This window comes from Protopterus annectens, chromosome 13.part0, assembly GCF_019279795.1.
Source record: "Protopterus annectens isolate FY-2018-M chromosome 13.part0, PAN1.0, whole genome shotgun sequence".
NCBI classification, from domain to species: domain Eukaryota; kingdom Metazoa; phylum Chordata; order Ceratodontiformes; family Protopteridae; genus Protopterus; species Protopterus annectens.
In genome coordinates, this window is record NC_056747.1 from 446287704 (window position 1) to 446303607 (window position 15904).

Sequence of the window (15904 nt, forward strand, 5' to 3'; positions counted from 1 at the left end):
TAAAGGTTCTAAACAGGACAAATGTGTACCAAACATTACATTAAAGTTAATTTTCCGAACATATAACTTAAGATCCATTATAGTGGTTACCAAATCCATCCTAGTATCAGGAACAAAGGTTAAACCTAAGGAAAAAAAATCAATAATGTCCTGAGGAAAAGAAATGTCAGAAAAGTTATATAGGAAAAAATCCCCTGCTGAATTAGTTAAAACATAGGGTGCAGGGGATTTATTGTCCCTTAACTTCTCCGTTGGTTCCTTCTCTTCCGAGAACGACCCTGTTGATTGGGTGTCCTCGGGTTGTTGGAGCCGTTGGTCTGGCGCCTCTGAAAACCCTGAAATTCCTGCTGATAAATATCAGCACCTGAATTGTTGGCCTCACAAGAGTTGTTGCCACGTACCTCCTGATTGTTATAATTATTGTTAAACCTTGGTGCTCGGTTGCTATCGAGCCCTTGTGCATTGTTCTGGTTCTTAATCCGCTCACTCCTCCTTAGGTCGTGGGGTACATTACCCTCAACACAATCTGTATCAAACAATTCATTGTCAGATGCAGAACCATTAGAGTTGGAACAATTAGCCACATTTGTTGTAAAAACCAATGGGGGGACAGGGTAAGCGCTACCAGAGTTGTATTGTTGAATACCCTGGCAATTTTCTTTCGCTTAGCCCCAGTTAGTTTCATAATGGTAACATCAATACTCGAGAACACCCTTAGGTATTCATATTTATAACGTAAAAAATCAACGTCAGAAGTGATGTCTTTTTCTAAAATTTCAAGGTCAGTTTTAAGTGCAACAACCTCAGTTTTATAGTTTTTAATTAACAACCTAATAAATTCAAAACCTTGCTTATTGAATAAAGCAAGAAGTTCTAAGTGGAAATCAGACTTGTCAATTAGGCCAACAGGGTAACGCCATTGTCTGAGCCCTTTAGGCACAATTTCTTTGTTAAGGCATTCTTCCAAGTACCCAATTTCAAGTTGCAGTTTCCTGCAACAAAACAGTTTATTATCAAAAACATGAATAGTAATGGTAAATTGTGTTGGCCAGTCGGTTGAGCTGAATCCCCCGAAAAAGACCTTGTTTCAGAAAAGAAGTTCTCCTTTTTTAAAAAGGACATTTGCGTTGGTGGACCCTTAATGTTATTCCCTCCGTTGTTGCTCAAAATGCCTGAGCGTGAAGTAGCTGGCCCTGGTTGCGCGTTGTTCCTCTGGCCAGGATGAATATTTTGAATGTTTAGAGGATTCTCACTGTTCTCCCTGTTCAAAGGAGAAGCAGCGTGTGCAAACGTGGTTGTTGACAAACCTCCCGACCCTGCTAGGTTCCCAGCAGCAAGCAGGGTCGGATGACAATCGTTCCCTCTTTTAGCGGAAACAGTTAAACCTTCAACTTTTTGCGTCAGGCTATCTACACGGCCCATTAAAGCTTGTAGAAGGGCTGTTAAATCTCCAGTGGCATTTGCCTCTCCAGAGGTGTTGGTAAGATTCCCCTCATTAACATTAGGGGAAAACAGCGATAGTTGAGTGTTTTGTGGGTCAGCCTCCCTTGACATCACGAAACCAAGACAACCAAGCAGCAACGAACTAGGAAAACCAAAAAGTGAGGCAAACAGACCCAGATAAAACAAACTTCAAGAGAATTTATTACGTAAGCGCTTTCAGAAACACAGTTAGTACTTTTCCTTCTTCAGACAAAATAAAATGGGAACACATTTCTTATTTAAAGGATCTTAAGTCAATTAATTAGCATCTTAATTGGCAACAATCCTCCATGCTAATTGCAAAATAATTTTAAGGCAATAACAACCACCAAAAAGATTTTCTGCTAAAACCAGAATGTCACAGTAAAAAAGGCAACTCGGTTAAAAAATACAAAAATATTTTACAATAGAAATAGCCTCCAATACAAAACCACTAAGCCTTTTAGACATCAAAACAATGCGTTTTTGATATACAAACTAAATTATCAAAGTTTAAAAGTAAATTAATAAATAACTAGAATTTCAATTCCCGACACAAATGCCTATCTTTTAAATGATAAAAGTTTAAGTAGACACTTGATGGAAATGGTCTCATTGAGACCTGGAGGGATGTGTGAGGCTGTCCTAATCTGCCATTTTAATTCTTCTAATTCGAGGTTTAATTGCCAAGGGCCACCTCTTTCGTCGGTTCTAACCTGATGTAACACTGAAAATTTGAAGGAATGCTCTGGAAAAACATCTACATGCCTGGCTAAAGCATTAATTTGATCGTTCTTCTCTATAGCGTAAAGATGTTCATATCCTTTAAATAAGAAATGTGTTCCCATTTTATTTTGTCTGAAGAAGGAAAAGTACTAACTGTGTTTCCGAAAGCGCTTACGTAATAAATTCTCTTGAAGTTTGTTTTATCTGGGTCTGTTTATAATACGAACCATTATTTTATGGAAAAGAAAAGAAAAATAAGTTACTAGACTTCTAAAAGAGGGATGACGAAGCTAATATAGTCAAGATAAAAAACTTAATTTGTTTAATAGAACAGAGAATCAAGGAGGGAATGCATAAGTAACAAGACTGCTAGCCTTCAAATTTTGAAGTCTTTTAAACATGAGAAAACAACAGTAATGTTATCTTTAAATGCTGATCATATTTATCTTAAAGTATTTTTGTTGAGATGTTAAATGAGTGCTTCAGTATTTCATTCGACTCAGAACATATCAAAATAATGTTTACCTGTTTGAATCTAAAGTTTGTTGTATACAATAACGCATTCATTTTTTGTGTAATAAAACAGTATTTTGACAGTGACTCCTTTTTGATTAATATGACATGCTTCAGGCAACATATTGACATGTTGTGGGTTTAGTGTGTAATTTATATAATAAAGTTTTGAACAGACACTTTAAAATGAGACGGATAAAATAAGACATGACTGAATAAATATAAAAAACAAATAATGAAAGCAGCACCATGAGACCTAGAACCATGTTTATATGGTTAAGTTAAATAATTGTACCTGATGCACATTCTAAAGGCTTTGTAAATCACAGGTAGCAATAATATACTACGTGTCCGTGACAGCAGAATATCACAACTCAACAAAAGTTCCTAACACCAGAGAGGCAAGCTTCTGAGTTTAACTGGATTGTGCCTGCAACTGCACCCTGTTTCCCTTTAAAAATACTTAGACTTTTCCCCTCACATCCTTAATGCAGAGAACGATACCTCTCAACTTTACAGATTGTTGCAGAATGTCCAGATTTTGGCCTCATATTTTGGTTCATTTTTCATATACTTGTGGGTTTCTGGCAAATTAGTGGTAAATCATTACAGATTGCAGTTAGAAAATAATGACAGACATTTGAGTTTCAGACTTCACATCCTTCAGAAAATTCATGCTAACGAAAACCTATTATTCTATCAACTTCCTAAGTTTGTAAGAGCAATATTTAAAAATTGTCCCTATTTTTGGGTCTTTGTCCCACTTTTATTTATGGCTTTGTCCAGATTTCTTGCTCTAAGAAGTTGAGAGGTATGTACAGAAACATGCATTGACTTTTAAAAAATATAAATAGGAAAGCTATATTCTGAATACTCACAGCTTAAGATGTTTGAAACTAATTGAGTATGTTTTAAAAAAAGTGATACAACCCCTCCCCCAACATATGCAGAATGAGCCAAGTCAGAAAGTTCCCTGATGTAGCCTGGCTGTATCTTCTCTATGAACCATACTGACTCTGTCACAATTTGAGGTACCCCAGAACACTTTAGGATCATAGCCGACCTTAGGCATAGGCCAACTAGGTGGCCGCCTAGGGCGTCACTCTATCAGGGGTGTTTTTCTAGTATTTATTTGTTTAAAATTTTTGTAGTAAAGAAATGGTTTCTTTAAATTGTGTTGAATGAATACAGGAAAAACTGAAGAGTAAGACATACTTTGAGAAAAATTAAGAAAAAAAAGTAATCTGGATGGTGTAGTTAGACAAAGATGGGGGCACTGGGTGGTGTGGGGGGGACTGTGCAGCTCTTTTGCTTAGGGAACCTGTTAACTAAAGGTCATCCCTATTTAGGATGTTACCATGTCTAACATCACAAATAATATGCTGTGTGCATTCGGATGTGTTGAAGAAAGAGCTAATGCTCGAGATAAGTTGCCACCCAGCTCAACTCATTACAGAATTCAGAGGCATGCCACTGACTTTTCGTCTCATTATAGCTGCTCAGTGTCTAGAAACAGAAATATCAGAAAAATGGAACACAATTGTATGTCTTAGAGATGTTTCATAGCCTGTATGGCAATAGACGCATAAAGGCTACTAGAAACAAGCCTACAACACAAAAAAGCAAACCACACTGGTGGAATCCTAACAAACACTGTGCAGCCAAAGGAAAACATTCATAGCTAAAATTAGGAAGTACAATGCCCAGCAGGATAAAAACTCTCTTATCAGGTGAAACAAATAACTAAGTGGGCAAAGTCAACTTTTTGAGGTAATGATAACCTCCCAGGACAAGAACAACCACAAGGCTATGTCTGAATCCTCAAAGGTGGTACACAATAGTGCACAGCACTGATTGTTAATGGAGTCACTTACACAGAGCTGGAAGATATAGAAAATCTGTTGGATGAAAAATTCTGATCTAGTTTACCCCCCCCCCCCCATTGCCTTCCAAGTATACCATCAAATATAACCCCCTCCAACTATTACTAGGGAGCAGGTCCTAAATATGCTCTCTGAAGCTAAGAACATTGCATCAGTGGGCACCAATAACATCCCAGGATGCCTCCTAAATTGTCTGAAGCATGACCTATCTGGACCTCTGGAGTCACTTAATCATAGCCTCCAGACAAGCTTTGTGCTACACGAGTGTATGACTGCAATGGTATCCCTCTGCACAAAGGAAGTCCATCAAAAGACCCTGAGAACTACAGAACCATAAGTTTGACTAGTCTCATATGCAAAGCCATGAAAAGAATTATCACAAATATTAATAATGACATAAGAAACCTACAGACGCTGAATCCAACCCAGTTTGCCTTTGCCAGAAGCAGATCATGCTTACTCAGCCTGGTAGCCTTCTTTGAAAAGGTCACAAAGGCAGTAGATTAGAACAAAATGGTGCATACTGCCTACCTTTATCTGGCTAAGGCATTTGATATAGTACCCTACTTGGCATTGTAAGCAAACTCATTGAGTTAGGCATTAACCCTATGTTATGTACTGCATAGCCAGCTGGCTCTCAAATAGCACTCAGGAACCTAGGATAGAGGAGACCACTTCCACAAAGAGACCGGTCACTAGCAGAGTCCCTTGGGGCCTTGTGCAGGACCCACTCTTTTTTGATATTTACTTCTCTGAAGTTAAAGCCAATGTCAAAGGCATCTTGCTGTCTAAGACTGCAGATGATGACGGCAAACTAGCAGCAGCCATAGAATCCCCTCAAGATATTAACATCCAACTAGAAGAGCTGACACAGACAAATGACTGGTGCAAAAGCCATGGTTTAAAACTCAGTGAGAAGAAATGCATAACAGTACCCTTTGAGAAGTCGGCCACCCTAGGAAACTACCTCATTGATAACTTACCCTTAAAAGGGAGCCCAGTAGTCAGGGATTTGGGGGTATATGTGGAGAATAACTTGGCTTTCGACCAACATTTGTGTAAGGTAGTAGGGAAATCATTCTATGTTGCTCAACTTATAAGCATGGGTATGGTATCTAGGTCCAAATATGTCACTGTTCCTTTGTATCTGACTCTCATCAGACCCATCACTGAGTACTACACCTCCTTCATTATGTACCTCACCAGGTGCATGCAACAATTAGAATGTCCATAGAGGTTCCTCACAAAAAAGAATACAGGGTGTAAACAACATGTCCTTTGCAGATTGCCTCAAAGCCCATATCTTTATTCAGTTTATTACAGACTGTTGAGAGGTGATCTGTGCCTGGCATACAAGGCATCATTGGATCCTGCTCTGATGGACCTTTTGCACATCAGCAAAACCAATGGCATCAGAACTACTCGATCTAGGGACTTGAACCTTGCTTGTGATATAACTAGGACAAACTGTTGGGATAGGTATGCGCATCAAAGAATTCACCTCCTCTGAACAGCTTCCTGTTCATGTGAAGCAGAATTCTTCTATAACCCCTTTTTAAGTGTAACCTGGACCAGTGCATGGGAAATCAAATTCACCCCAGGTCTAGCACCTCTGTCTTTAATGGATAGAGGCAGTCTGCAAGTCATACCATGTACCCCTTAAAATAATGTCTAAGGCTCAAAAGAATTGTGGGATACATCTGGGATGCATGGCTAGGCTTACCTTTGTTAGCCTAGTGTACACCTATTAACCACCTATGAAAAGTGAGCTCAGTATACAAAAACTGCAGGATAGTGTCAGTGACGATAAGGTGCCCTGCCTTCTCAATGAGGAGAGAGAATTATCCTGTAAACATGCCAGTGGTGTTGTTCAGGCAGTATTGTATCAGGCATACTAGGCATGCATTGTAAAAACACAGCCATGGCATTCTTTTTCTGCACCATGATCTAGGATTTGCACATATCCTTCTGCTTCTCCTTGGGGCACAAAGTACAAGATACTTGTACTGAAAACTACTCTACACATTATTTGTTTTATAGCCGTCCCTTTGTGCCACAGAATATTGAAGTAGATTTGTTTGTCTCTTTCGGCTTTTCCCGGTTAGGGGTTGCCACAGTGGAACTCCGGTCCGCTAATGATTGGCAGTTGATTTTTACGTACCAGCTTGCCAGGCCTGACGCACAACCTTCAACGAAGGTGCGCCCATCCACGCATGTCTCCACGCAGAAGACACTCTAGCTGAGGATCGAACCGGACAGTGTCTTACTGTGAGGCGACAACGCTACCGCAGCACCACCACCGCGGGAGAATATTGAAGTAGATACTTTACTTTGAAGAACAGCTGAAAGACCTAGTTTTAACAGAACAGGCAATGTCTTACAAGAGATGAATAGATGTACAGCTGCATGCAGCAAATGCATTTTGTGAATTGATGCATGAGGTGCTACATCCATTCCCAGTATGTAACCTACTGGGATTGTAGCCCATTTCCCCTAGTTGGTAGCCTGAAAATCTCTTTGAATGTAGCTCATGCAAATAACATTATGAGTTATTAAAAATTGGCATGTCTCAGATGTGTAGAAATCAGCCCCCCTCCAACACACACGCAGTATGCTTTTCACTCTCCCATAGTACGTCACATCTGGTATGGGAGTCATGATGGTAGACTGTACTTATGTGTACAGTAACATTGTGCTGCAGTGTCAAGCCCACATCATTATGGTATGCTCCATGCAGCACCTGTATCTAAATCAAGCATATGTCTGTGGATGACAGTGCAGCAGGACACTGCACTCACAGCACCTACATTTTGCATAGGACATGAATCTGCCTCAAATATGATCTGCTAGCCCAGCATTGCTTATTAGGGTTTGTGGTGTATGGTGGTAGAAATCACTCAATGCCCTGCAGATGTCTATATAGAGTAACACCACTAGTCATCATACAGTTGCTATCATATCTGTATGGTATGGGATTTTGGTGGCTCAGTTATGCCATAGCCCCAAAAAAAGCCCTTGTACTGCTACACAGATTTTGTAGGAGTGCACTTATCTTGGTAGGTCTGCATCTGTGCATTGCATGATGCCGACATTCACATCACAAAAATGGTATGAGAGTTTATAACATCACCTTCTAGGACTTTTGGGTGCATTAAAATAGTGTACTGAGTAGGCTCAAAGAGATGTCTACAGGCACCATAAGCCTCTGGCAGCACAGCCACGACATACCATTTGCACAGGTGTGGTGACACCTATCTGAAGAGTGAATAGGCTGTTAATGTGCATACACTTGTCAATATGTGTGAGCCATGCAGTATGCATTGGGCGTGGTATCTGAGGTAGATGCCTGAAGGATGCCAGAATATCCCCAGGCTAGTTTTGGAGGGGTGCTCATGATTACCAAGCACATAACTGTTGTCACATCTGTCTCTGAGCCTGAAGCATGAACTCTTGCAGATAGTGCTTGTAGGTATCAAGATTAAACTCTCATATCTTTGGTTCTTCTCAGTTAGTGTCAGTGTACATCTTCTGTGTTTGTGAATCAGCAAACTGTCAGTCTGCCCTGATAGTGCCATGGTGGGACCAACCAGCTATGTCTGTCACTTTTGATGGTCACTGTGTTAGATCCTGTACCCATTACTCTACCTGCCATCAAGCACTGGATATTGCTTTTCAGAGCTCTTTCTGTCTTTCCACTTGTTTACTTCTGTTGTATTTTCCTTTAACAGCATTTCTTATCTGTACCTTGAATTGCTCTGTATGTGTATGTGGGTAGCGGTTTCACTAATTTGTGTCATTATTATTGACCACGTAGTGCATTACATTTGGTTCAGGGTATATGAGTTAAGCCAGGGTAAATATCCTGAGAATGTAACAGTTGCACTTGTATAGGTCTTTTCTGAATCCTGCGTGTTGTGTGGATTTGTACTGAACAAATAAATGCCACCAAGGGAACAGAACAGGACAAACTAATCCCTACAAACAGCTGATACTGTGTGCACCTAGTTTCCTATTAAACACCCTCCTAAGTTTACTTATGAGAGGAAAATAGATTGGCACTGCAATTACTAAAAGAGCAAAACTGGCTGCAGCCGCACATGTCATAGTTTGTAACTCAGTCTGACTCTGATGACAGATAAGAGCTACTTTGCTCTTCCAGTCTTACAATATTTGTCTTGCCTACACTGTAACAAGACTCCGTTTTCTATCTACTTTACATTTTCTGTCCACTCTCTTTTCAGTACAACGTCCTTGTCCCATGAATCCCACAGCCACCATTATACAGTAACTTTTAGCTGAGGATTCCTCCTGAAACTTCATTGTTTCTGTTACTGTCATTTTTACATCTCTTCATAGAGACTTTACTTGTTCTGATTATTTAACAAGTTTTGCTGCACCTTTGAACACCGACACAACTAGCATTGACAAAATCTGTAACACTGTTAGTAAATTACTAGAACCTGCTACAGACTTATGCATGAGAAATGGTAAACAAAACTTCAGAATGCTTATGTGACGGAGTGACTACAACACTGATATTTAAAAATGGTGAAACACTTTGAGCTAAACAAACATGCACCTCTTGTCCCTGATATTTAAAACCTCCCATCATCATATTCCCCTATATAACTGATTGAAAGATGAAGTTCTTATACTGGTCAGCATGGGGCAGAGTAGATCATGTATAAATAATTTCCATTAGTACATATGGTCATCATGGCTCTTCTGTGATATTTGTGTGGCTTTTGGCCACAAGTCCCAAACAAATGCAAAAACTTGCTGGCTGTGGCACTTTAAGCAGTTATTACATTTTGCCCTTTTTACCTTGTTTACCTGCCCTGTGTTGAGTACCTGTAACACTTATAAGAATACCAAAATGCATTTACATAGAGCTCCTCTTAATCTCTGCTCTCTAATTCACCATTTCTGCTCCTGCGTCAGACAGGCTATTTGGTTTTACTTGCACAAAATTGTAGGAATAGATCTCAATATTTGGTTGCTTTACAGTCTTCAGAGTATAAGCCGTGGCAGTACTTCGACCCACACCAAGCTCTTATCCTCCTCCTTGGTACCCGTTCTAATTCACATTGTGTGTGTGTGTGTGGGGTGGGGGGTGTTTAATAACATTTACCACACATTACTGAACTTTTTACTGACTTTTAAAGAAACAAAGACCCCCCCCCGAAAAAAAATAAAATGATGTAAAGATGATGCATGACAAGAGTAAAACACCTTTCATAACCAGTTATGTAGGAGGGTTGACACTGTTAGCAAATATAAGACAGCACTAGTCATCATCATTCTCTTTTCCGTTGATCATCTCTTTCCATTTCTTCCTATCCTCTGCATCTTGCTCTGTCACACCAACCGCCTGCATGTCCTCTCTCACCACGTCCATAAACCTTATCTTAGGCCATCCTCTATTCCTCTTACCTGGCAGCTCCATCCTTAGCATCTTTTTCCCAATATACCCATCATCCCTCCTCAGCACATGTCCAAACCAACACAATCTCGTCTCTCTTGCTTTGTCTCCAAACTGCCCAACATGAGCTGACCCTCTAATATACCGATTCCTAATCCTATCCATCCTAGTCACACCGATTGCAAATCTTAACATCTTTAACTCTGCCACATCCAGCTCTGACTCCTGCCTTTTTGTCAATGCCACTGTCTCCAACCCATATAACATAGCTGGTCTCACTACACTCTTGTAGAACTTCCCTTTCACTCTTACGGATACCCGTCTGTCACAAATCACTCCTGACACTCTTCTCCACCCATTCCACCCTGCCTGTACTCTCTTCTTCACCTCTCTTCCACACTCACTATTACTCTGAACTGTTGATCCCAGCACTAGTATTGTTAACAAATCTAGGGGAAGAATAAACAAAATGTGTTTCATAATACATTGCAATGTAGCCATGGCCTGAGGCAAGAATGTTTAAGGACCAAAAAGCAGGCAAAAAAAAAGCCAAAAAAATCAGCCACACTATTTGAAAACAAAATTAGAAACAATCCTTTGGTTGAATACACCTCATCTTATGAAGTCAGATGGGTACAGTAGCCGGACTCTGTCTAAATAGGATGGCCCCTCTTGAGAACAGTATACTATTGTCTGTTCATAGTGACCTGTGTGGCACTGAATAACAACCTGACATAACATATAGGTAGAGTCTGTTAATACTTTGCATGTTGAATGTGTGCACCAAAATCTGTGTAATTATAAATCTAGCCATGTCATTTACCTTTCCAAGAAATAAAACTTGAAAAATTAAACAAAGTAGGAAGCCTGCACCTTACCCAGTAACTCATTCCCTCGGGTAGAATCTTACACAGACATTTTATAATTTTGACAGCTCTGCAATTCATTGTCTGCTTAGAGACCCAGGTTTCTACATTTAAAAAAATGGATATTACTGCTGACATACATTGCAGACAATTATTTAGTTATGTCCTTGGTAGTACTTGCTCAGGGGACAGGACTCCAAGGAGAATATGTCATCGAACCACAGGATAAGATCAGCCTTCCCTGCAATGTCTGACCACAAATGTTGCATCATTTGACATACTCATAGGATATGTCTAAGGTTTTCTTGGTGTCACTGCACTGAGGGCAGTTTTCAGAAGTACCAGAAAATATTGACTGTAACGCAAAGGTGTGCAATAAGCTTTATTTTAGATTTTGAGATGACTAGACTTCAGTTTGTAATTGTTATAATAGCACTGCCTCTGACCTTTAGGATTGGATGAGTCAGCTGTTAGGGTCTGGCCAATCAGTAAACCAAATGCAGTTTCACACAGAGAGCACTATATCATTGCTATGCTTCTTCTTCTTGCTTTTCCTAGTTAGGGGTCGCCACAGAGGATCACCTGTCTGCTCATGATTAGCAGTGGAGTTTTTACGGTGCTGAGTTGCTAGCCCGGCGCCCAACCTTCCAGAGAAGGCACACACACATGCACACACCCACACCTAGGGCCAGTTTAGAGTGTCCAATCCACCTACAGCATGTCTTTCGGATGTGGGAGGAAACAGGAGCACCCAGAGGAAACCCACGCGACCACAGGGAGGACATGCAGACTCTGCACAGAAGACACCCCAGCCGATGATCAAACCAGAGAACCTCTTGCTGTGAGGCGACAACGCTAACTGCTGCACCACCGCGGCCGCCCTATCTTTGCTACATACGTTAAATACTAAAGCAGTGAGATGTTTACTCATCACTGAAGCACTGAAGCACTTCTATTTGAAATGGTGGAGCAGCAGACAGTGCTTTTTAGTAGGTGATATAGCTGATACATTTCAAAAGCAGAGTGTTAACTAGGCTATGGCCTCACTGGCACCTACAAACTTTAAAGAATTCCATGATTCACAACAAAAAGTAATAACAATAGAGACCTAGGAGCTTGATTCACAACAAAAAGTAATAACAATAGAGACCTAGGAGCTTGATGTCTCCTTGCAATTTGAGAAAATGTAAGTCTTATAATCTATGCAATGTGTTTTGCATTCTTCCAAATAGAAGTGAAAATGGTCAGGAGTTGAGATTTAAGTCAGAACTGAAGCAATGAGGTGGGTAGCATGGAGCCTTGGAAAGATTTTCGCCATATCATGCTTCCCCGTTAATGATAAAAATAGGTTTTCCCATTTTTTTAGGATCACCCTTAACTTTATCCTTTATGACTTGCTGTTAATTGATCAGAATACAGCCCACATCTGCATATCTGAAAGCTAAGATACATACATCATGAGAAAGCCCAAGTCACTCCAAATGATATTGTGCTTAATTTGTTTATCAAAGGGTAAAAGGCAAGTTCATAGATATGAATACATCAAGCTACCTAGTGGGCTTCTAAAAACATAATGCCATAAAGTCGTGCCTGTATGCTGTACCTCCCTCTTAAACAATAAGAGTGAAACACATTACTGTACAATAACCAAGGTTTTGTTTCACAGCCTAAGTAGCTTGCTGTATAAAGAATCGAGCACTCTTTAGCAAATTGATTACACAATCTTGTATTTCTCCACCAGCAATGCATTCCAAGTGAAGAGTTTCTCAAGCAGAACAGGATCAGATAGTATCCTGAATACTAGGCATATATCTTCTCTTAGTGTACATGAAAATACTATGTCTGTCATATGTAGAATGTTCATATTATTACTTTGTTTTTAATTAAAAATAATGTGACTGGAGCTTCTCACTCTGGCCACTGTTGAAAAGGGGCAAAGGCCCAGAAGGTCCTTTCTAGTAAACAAAGACAAACAAACAAACAAACAAACAAACAAATAAAATAACTTAAACTGTGCACAATTACAGTTCCTTTAACGTACAAACAGCTCATAGTGTGTAACTCTAATCCATAGTTATAAAACACATATCTGCATCCAAATGGTAGCATGTCCAGACCACCCAATCAGAGGGATAATAGTTACTACAACAAACTTACAAGACTTTTTGAAATAACCAGTCAAGACTGTTGTGAAATAATGCATACTGTTTTGGAATGTAAAATGTAAAATATAAATAATTGTATATTACTCTAGGTAGGTAGAACATAAAACTGGTTTCTTTTAACCTTAAATTGTTCATGCTGTTTGTGTGTGCAGTAAGGCATGATGGGGTCCATGATGCAGATATTACTGCATGCCCAAGAGTGTTGTGAGTCAGGCAAGCAGACAAATGATAGTGTAGCTGCTCATGAACTGAGACCCCACAAATGATAAAGATATGAGTAAGTATTTGCCAAACTCGATGCAAATGTATATATTTGATAATTAGTACATTATACATTAGGACAAGAACACTCATCTATCTACCTACGTAACTGAATGAACTGCTTGAAACTTCAACAAGGAGTCTTTATTCCTCCCACAAGGAGGGAATCAGAAAGAATCTTTTATTTATTTATTTGACATTTGTTGACCAGGTTAGTCCATCTGAGCTTACGCCCTTTTTCAATAGAGACCCAGGGAGAAAAGCTCCAAAGTACAAATTATACAAGTAATGCAGAAATACACAGTTTAAATTTTACAAGTAATAAATTCACAGTACTTTTTTAGGAAGCAATGTAAAATAAGTACAGTAAGAAAGAAGTATGAACAATAGTTTAAAATAGGTGAACAATAATAGTAAAATATCCACGAACTCTGCAAAATGGACAACCTACGTAGCAGAGGATATTAAGGTTATTAGTAACAAAAAGTGGCCAAAAAGTATATTACACAAATACTGAGGGTCTAGTATTAAATGTAGAGAAGTAAAAGTGATACGAGGCAGTGGGAGTGGGATGAGAAAGAAAGTAATAAAAGAAAGAGAACAATTAGTATCATAATGGGGAGGGGGTTGGAGGGGCATAGGGAGTAGTCTCATAAATCTGCCAGATAAAGTGATTGTATCAGGACTAATTAATAATATTTTGAAACAAAGATATCAGAAAGTACTGTTAGGAACTTACCTTAACTGTAGATGTTATTCACTGCTACAGTGATGGCTCCTGTGACTTCCTGCTATGGAAGACCTAATGTCTGTTTGACTTTCCAGCATTTATTATCTTCCTCATCAAAGCCCAGTGGATTCCCTCTTACCTGAATGTCAGGATGTCAGTTGTATAACAGGGATGTTCGCTAGTACTACCTTCAGTTTTTTTCTTGCTCTGCCCAGCAAAAATGGGAAAGTGGTACCAGAGCAAAGACTGCCCTGATGGAACTAGTCTCCAGCTAAGGGACCCAACTAAAAGACACTAATGTGCCTGTCTTGGTTCGAAGTCAACCCTGAGGAGAGAAGGGGGTTCCTGAAGGGAAAACAGTGAGGGAGCATACAAGTACTGGTGACTGTGGTACTTCCCCAACCTAAGGATGTCAAGAAATAACAAGCGGAGACAGATGAACAATAAAAGTACTGCAATAGTGACTAAACTCAAATTTCTACAAATATTTTAAGTTTGTAACACAGCTGTGCAGTGCTCATCAGACTACACACTGTTGTTGCAGTAGTGATTCTTGGATGACCTTGGAGACAGCAATCCTTGTAGATGGCTATGGCAAGCCATTCACTGGTGGCTCTGGATGTAAGAACCAGATTCCAATGCTTAGAAAAGGTATGAAAACATTAAGTAGCTGCTTTGAGTATAGACTGTGTTCTGACCACGCCCAGCCAGAAATGGGTAGCTACACTGGCCTTAGTAGAGTGGGCCCTGACATGTCCATGTAGAGTTGCTATAAAAAAGTGACATAGAAGCAGATACAGTGTATTAGCTATTTTGATATTGCCTGTTTGCTCCATGGCTTCCTCTCCCTGACATTAGAAAGAAAATGAGCAACTGGACTGATTTTCTAAGTAATATCTCAGTTGTATGAGCTCATTTAAAGAATGCAAGATCTTTCCCCCTTATTTGTGGGTATGTGTAAAAAAACAGGGAGGTGAATAACCAGATTTAAAGATAACTGTCCTACCATAGGAAGAGAGAAGGCTCAGTACACAGGGTAACCCTGTCCTTCTGGAATAACAGAAATGCCTCTATGTACAAGGATTGGCAACTCTGAAAATGTTCCAGTAGTGGTCACTACCACTACCAAAATAGTCTTCTAGGACAAGAATCTAAGGGTTGTAACTTTGAAGATGGCTGCAGACTGATCAACAGCTTAAATTCAGCTCTCCCAGTGTTAAAACAGAAAATGAGAAGCTGCAGCCAGAGATATGTCAACCATGCATCTCAGCTGTCACTGATTTTGACTCAGTTTTTGCTCTGTCCCTCTTAAAACTAGTGACTTTTGGAGAAAAGGTGGTGAATTACACTTAATACATAATGAAAATAATTGGTATTATAGACTTATTTTACTTCAGGAAACATATATTAGTTCACATTTCACTTATTCTGCCAATATCTCAAATTAATAATGGTAACATTTTAAAACTGTCCCTGATTCTGTTGAGATTTGTCCCTCACTGATTGAGAGATATGTTGTCAACTTGAGCAAAATTCAGTTACTGGCTTGTAAGCACACTGCATGGATGCCTCCAAAGAAGAAACTAAGAGACCTTGAAAGAAAATCAGCTAGAAAAGGTGAAGAGAAAACGGACTGGGAAGAATCCTGTAGTCTTCCAGCAAAAAGTACTTCAGGCTCTAGCATTGGTGCAATTCAGACAGGGCTTCTAGTAATCTAGAGGAAAAAAAATAAGTCAAATGTGCTCAGAGCTGATTAAAATAAATGAAACACTGAAGGAGTATATCAACCCCAATAACAAAAAGCTGGAAAAATAGAAGAAACTTTAAAACATATTTAGATGAGCTGATAAAATTGCAAAAATCAGAGGTTGAAATGA